This window comes from Psammomys obesus, unplaced genomic scaffold, assembly GCF_907164565.1.
Source record: "Psammomys obesus unplaced genomic scaffold, mPsaObe1.curated_primary_1811, whole genome shotgun sequence".
In the NCBI taxonomy this organism is placed as follows: domain Eukaryota; kingdom Metazoa; phylum Chordata; class Mammalia; order Rodentia; family Muridae; genus Psammomys; species Psammomys obesus.
The window spans coordinates 24,894,935-24,900,858 of NW_026596079.1; positions in this window are offsets into that span (position 1 = coordinate 24,894,935).

The window sequence follows — 5,924 nt, forward strand, 5'->3', positions numbered from 1 at the left end:
GTAGCTGGTAGGGATGATTGTTCAATGGAAGACTGAGAAGTGACCAGGCAGACACAAGCCAAAGTTAGGACAGGATGATATTAACTACAGTCATTTCGTTGTATATGATTAATAATGATTGCCAACTTGACAAGGTCTAAAATAACCTAAAAGAAAAGTTCCTGGGCAGGTATATAAGAAAATTTTCTAGATTAGGTTAGTTGAGATGGGAAGTCACTTCCTAAAAACAGTAGGCAATATTTCATGTGCTGGTGTCCTAGACTAAATAAACAAGAAAAATTAAGCACAATACCAGAATTCATCACTTTGTACTTCCTGACTGTGGAGACAGTGTGACCGGCCACCTTACTTTCGTGCTGCCATGACTTCCACATTATGATGGACTGTACTCTTTCAAACTGTAAACCAAAATAAACCCTTCTTCTCTTAAACTGCTTTTATTGGTTGTTTTGTTGTAGCAACAAGAGAAGTTATTAATATACCAAGAAGACCTAGGAGCATGGAATGCTGGTGTTAGTTTATAACCATCCTCCATCAGTTTCTTCCATCCTATTTACCCCATATGCTAGCTAGTTTTCATATCAACTTGACACAAATTAGATTCATCTCAGAAAAGGGAACTTCATTTGAGAAAATATTCCTCTAAGATCCAGCTATAGGGAAGTCCCAGGGTATTTTCTTTTTTTCATTATTATTATTATTATTATTATTTATTCATTTTGTATCCCAGCTGTAGCCCACTCCCTCATATCCTCCCAGTCCTACCCTCCCTTCTTTTTCCTCCCCTATGTTCCTCCCCTAGTCCACTGATAGGGGAGGTCCTTCTCCCCTACTATCTGACCCTAGCCTATCAGGTATCATCAGGATTGCCTGTATCCTCTTTCTCTGTGCCCTAGTAAGGCCACCTCGCCAGGGGGAGGTTATCAAAGAGCAGGCAACCAAGTTCATGCCAGTGACTGCCTCTGCTCCCCTTACTACGAAACCCACATGAAGACTGGGCTGCCCATAGGCTACATCTGGGCACGAGGTCTAGGTCTTCTCTCATCAGTCTCTTCAGGCACCCCTGGGCCCAGATTTTTGGGCTCTGTTGGTCTCCTTGTTGTGCTCTTGTTCCCTGCAGATCTTTCTACCCCTCCCTTCTTCCATAAGATTCCCTGCACTCTGCCCAAAGTTTGGCTATGAGCCTCAGCATCTGCTTCAATACCCTGCTAGGTAGAGTCTTTCAGAGGCCCTCTGTGGAAGGCTCCTGTCCTGTTACCTGTCTTCTCCTACTTCTGATGTATATCCTGTTTACCCTTCTGAATGAGGATTGAGCATCTTCCCTAGGGTCCTCCTTGTTGTTTAGCTTCTTTAAGACTATAGATTTTAGTATGCTTATCCTATATTATATGATTAATATCCACTTATAAGTGAGTATATATCATGTGTGTCTTTCTGCTTCTGGGTTACCTCACTTAAGATGATCTTTTCCAGTTCCATCCATTTGCCTGCAAATTTCATGATTTTCTTGTTTTTAATTGCTGAGCAGTATTCCATTGTGTAATTGTACCACAATTTCTGTATCCATTCCTCCGTTGAGGGACATCTAGGTTGTTTCCAGATTCCAGTTATTACGAATAAAGCTGCATTGAATATAGTTGAGCAAATGTCCTTGTTGTATAGTTAGGCATCTTCCAGATATATGCCCAGGAGTGGTATAGCTGGATCTTAAGGTAACACTATTCCTAATTTTCTAAGTAAGTGCCAGATTGATTTCCAAAGTGGTTGCACAAGTTTACATTCCCGCCAGCAATGGAGGAGGGTTCCCCTTTCTCCACAACCTCTCCAGAATGAAGTTAAACGCCAACAAACCAAGTAATCCAATGGAAAAAAAAAAAATGAGGTATAGAGCTAAACAGAGAATTCTCAACAGAGGAATTTCGAATGGCAGAGAAACACTTAAAAAATGTTCATCATCCTTAGTCAATCAGGAAATGCAAATCAAAACGACCCTGAGATTCCACCTTACACCCATCAGAATGGCTAAGATCAAAAACTCAAGTGACCACATCCTAGGGTATTTTCTTAATTAGTGATTGATGTGGGAGGGCCAGCCCATTGTGGGTGGTGCCATCCCTGGGCTGGGGGTTCTGGATTTTGTAAGAAACCAAGTTAAACAGGCCAATAAGCAGTATTCCTCCCTGCCCTCTGCACCACTTTCTGCCTCCAGATTCCTGCCCTGCTTAAGCTCCTGCCCTGACGGCCTTCAGTAACAAACTGTAATATGGTAGTATAAGGTAAACCCTTTTCTCCCCAAGTTGCTTTTGGTCACAGTGTTTCATGACAACAATAGGCACCCTACAATCATTTTCTAGTAAGTCTATCCCCTTTCCTTAAGGTAACTTGAGTTTCTACCATTCACAACCAAGAGCAATGATTGCTTTGCAACCCTGTCATAGCTGTTAAATCAACTCATCTTTGCATTCTAGTCCAATCACCATCTTCTGTTGTCAACTCTTGGACACTTTAAAACTTCGCTCACGCAAGGCTGTCATGAGAGGAGATAGAGGAAGAAGGGAAAGAGGCTGCAGAAAATGAATGGGCCATTGGGATAAGGAAACCGACAAGAAGAAAAATTACCTCTCAGAGTGGCCTGACACAAGAGGAAGCAGACAGATAAATGGGGGGATTTTGGCAGCTGAGAAAGTAAATGAAAGCGTAAGAAAGATGACAGAATACTAAGAACAATATCACCTGAAATCCTCTCAGGAATAAGAGCTCAGCCCAAGAGCTCTGGGGGCTGTCAGCGGTTGCTCTTTGGAAAAATATACTTAAGATGATCATGAAAAAGAAAAAAGGAGGAAAAGTGCGATGAGCAAGCCACTGCACCGCACATTAAAATGAAAAATGGGTTGTAGGGAGAATTACTTCTTGATTAAAGCACAGCCCCGTTGCTCCCAAATTTTGGTATTCCATCAAAAATCCATTAAGGTAATACAGGCTTATCCTCAGACACCAAAGCTATCTTGTATGAAGTTTGCTCCAAGGATCATCTTGTAAAGTGTAATCTAGAGTAATTATGCTATAGCATTCTGGTCCCTGTGTCATGTAAACTGAGCTCCTTTTTAGCTTCCTGTCCTGTGTTCTAACCTCACCTTCAACGTTTTTCTCTCCAAATGTAAAAAGAAAAAAAAATTTTGTCAGTGTCTCCCAGTATCTCAGTCACCTGACTTCTAGTCACTAACCAGGACAACCGGAGGTTTTTATTTTCTCACACAACACTTTTGTTCCTACCCTGAAACTGTTTTAAATTCCGAAGAATGAATAAAAAGAAGTGCTCCACACAGTTTTCAGGAATGGCACTGGAATCTATGTGGCTTATGCATAAGAGAGAAAGGGCTCTTTTTTTTTTTTTCTATTACTATTATTATTAATTATAATTTATTCACTTTGTATCCCAGCTGTACTCCCCTCCCTTATCTCCTCCCAGTCTCACCCTCCCTCCCTTCCCCTGCCCATGTCCCTTCCCTAGTCCACAAATAGGAGAGGTCCTCCTCCCCTACTATCTGACCCTAGCCTATCAGGTCTCATCGGGACTGTATGGATCCTCTGAGAAAGGGCTCTTGATGGTCTTGGGGGAACACAATTTTGCTGATTGACAACATTCTCTGACCAGAATCTCTCACCATGCTTCTGGAGTTCTTTGAGCAAGCATTCAACTCATGTGTGTTTCACATATAACACTTCATGTATGTGAAAATTTCTTGAAAAGTAGCTCCAAGGTGGGTGTGTTAGTACATGACTGTACACCCAGAACTGGGAGGCTAAACCAGGCAGGAACTGCAAGTTTAAAGTCAACCCAGATATACAGCGAGATCCTGTATTAACAAGTAACTCGGGGCCGGTAAGATACCTTTGCGGGTAAAGACACGTACTGAAAGCCTGATGAAGCTGAATTCTACCTCCTAGAACATGCATGATGGGAGGGGAGCACCGACTTCTGCAACTCATCTTCTGACAGGGTCCTTCATGAAAAAATATACACACAAGGATAAATACTCTTATTTATAGATATTGCCTATAGGTGGCTATTTTCTCCTTGTCTTCTTGGTCTAGCATGTTCCTGTGTTACGCGGAAGTATTTCTTCTCTGTGACCCACTTGACTCATGAAACAGTCACCCTACTTAGCCCATCCCCGAAAACTGAATCTTGACATCGTAGACTTGTATCTAGTCCTCCAGATTTGTTTTTAAAAATGCACTTTTCGGAAGAAAATAGAAAGTTCTATGAAATTAAGTCTGAATTGAGAAACCAAAATCTTAGGTGTCATAAGCCACTTTCAAGCCCTGACATTTGTCACCCACCTCTCCCTGCACTTTTTTTCATGTGAAGATACTAGAGGCAGAGAGAGGGAATAGTACTTCCCATGTGAATGGTTCCATGGTACCTGTCTTCCTCCACTTTGGGATGCTGTAATAGAATACCAGAAGCTGGGTAATTTACGAAGGACTAAAGGTTATTTCCCATATTTCTGGTTGCTTCAAGATCCAAGATCAAGATACTGGCAAGTGCCACCTCTGGTTCCAAGATGGCACCTTGTTTCTGTGTCCTCCATATGAAAGGAAATCTGGATCCTTACTGGCTACTTTACCCCATTGTTGTGGTAAAAATGCTAATGAATGGTTTGTTTGCTTTGGGGGTTGGGAAGCAGTCTCTCAGTGGGAAGGCAAGAGGGCCAGGACAGGAGTGCCTGCATTGCATTCACAGTCAGAAAGCACAGGGAGGTGAATGCTGGTGTTTAGATGGCTTTTTTTTTTAATTTTTATTTTTTTATATTAATCACAGGTTAGTTACTTTGTATCCCAGCCGTAGCCCCCTCCCTCATTCCCTCCCAATCCCACCCTCCTTCCCTCATCTCCTCCCTGCCCCTTTCCAAGTCCACTGATAGGGGAGGTCCTCCTCCCCTTCCATCTGACCCTAGCTTATCAGGTATCTTCAGGACTGGCTGCAACGTCCTCTTTTGTGGCCTAGCAAGGCTTCTCCTCCATCTCCATCGGGGGTTGGGGGGAGGTCAAAGAGCCAGCCATTGACTTCATGTCAGAAATAGTCCCTGTTCCCCTTACTAGGGTATTCACTTGGATACTGAGCTACTGTGGGCTACATCCAAGCAGGAGTTCCAGGTTATATTCATACATGGTCCTTGGTTGGAGAAACAGTCTCATAAAAGACCCCTGTGCCCTGATATATTTGGTCCTGTGGAGCTCCTGTCCTCTCCAGGTCATACTAACTCCCCCTTCTTTCATATGATTCCCTGCACTCTGCCATAGTGTATCAGCATCTGCTTTGATACACTGCTAGGTAGAGTCTTTCAGAGACCCTCTGTGGAAGGCTCCTGTCCTGTTTCTTATTTTATCCTACTTCCAATGTTCATCCCATTTGTCTTTCTAAGTGAGGATTGATCATCTTACCCCAGGTCCTGTTTCTTATTTTATCCTACTTCCAATGTTCATCCCATTTGTCTTTCTAAGTGAGGATTGATCATCTTACCCCAGGTCCTCTTTCTTGTTTATCTTCTTTAGGTGTACAAATTTTAGTATGTTTATCCTATAGGTCGAGTATCCACTTATAAGTGAGTATATAATACCATGTGTGTCTTTCTGCTCCTAGGATACCTCACTCAGGATGATCTTTTCTAGATCCCACCATTTGCCTGCAAATTTCATGATTTCCTTGTTTTTAATTGCTGAGTAGTATTCCATTGTGTAAATGTGCCACAATTTCTGTATCCATTCCTCCGTTGATGGACATCTGGGTTGTTTCCAGGTTCTGGCTATTATGAATAAAGCTGCTACAAACATGGTTGAGCAAATGTCCTTGTTGTGTACTTGAGCATCTTTTGGATATATGCCTAGGAGTGGTATAGCTGGATCTTGAGGAAGCACAA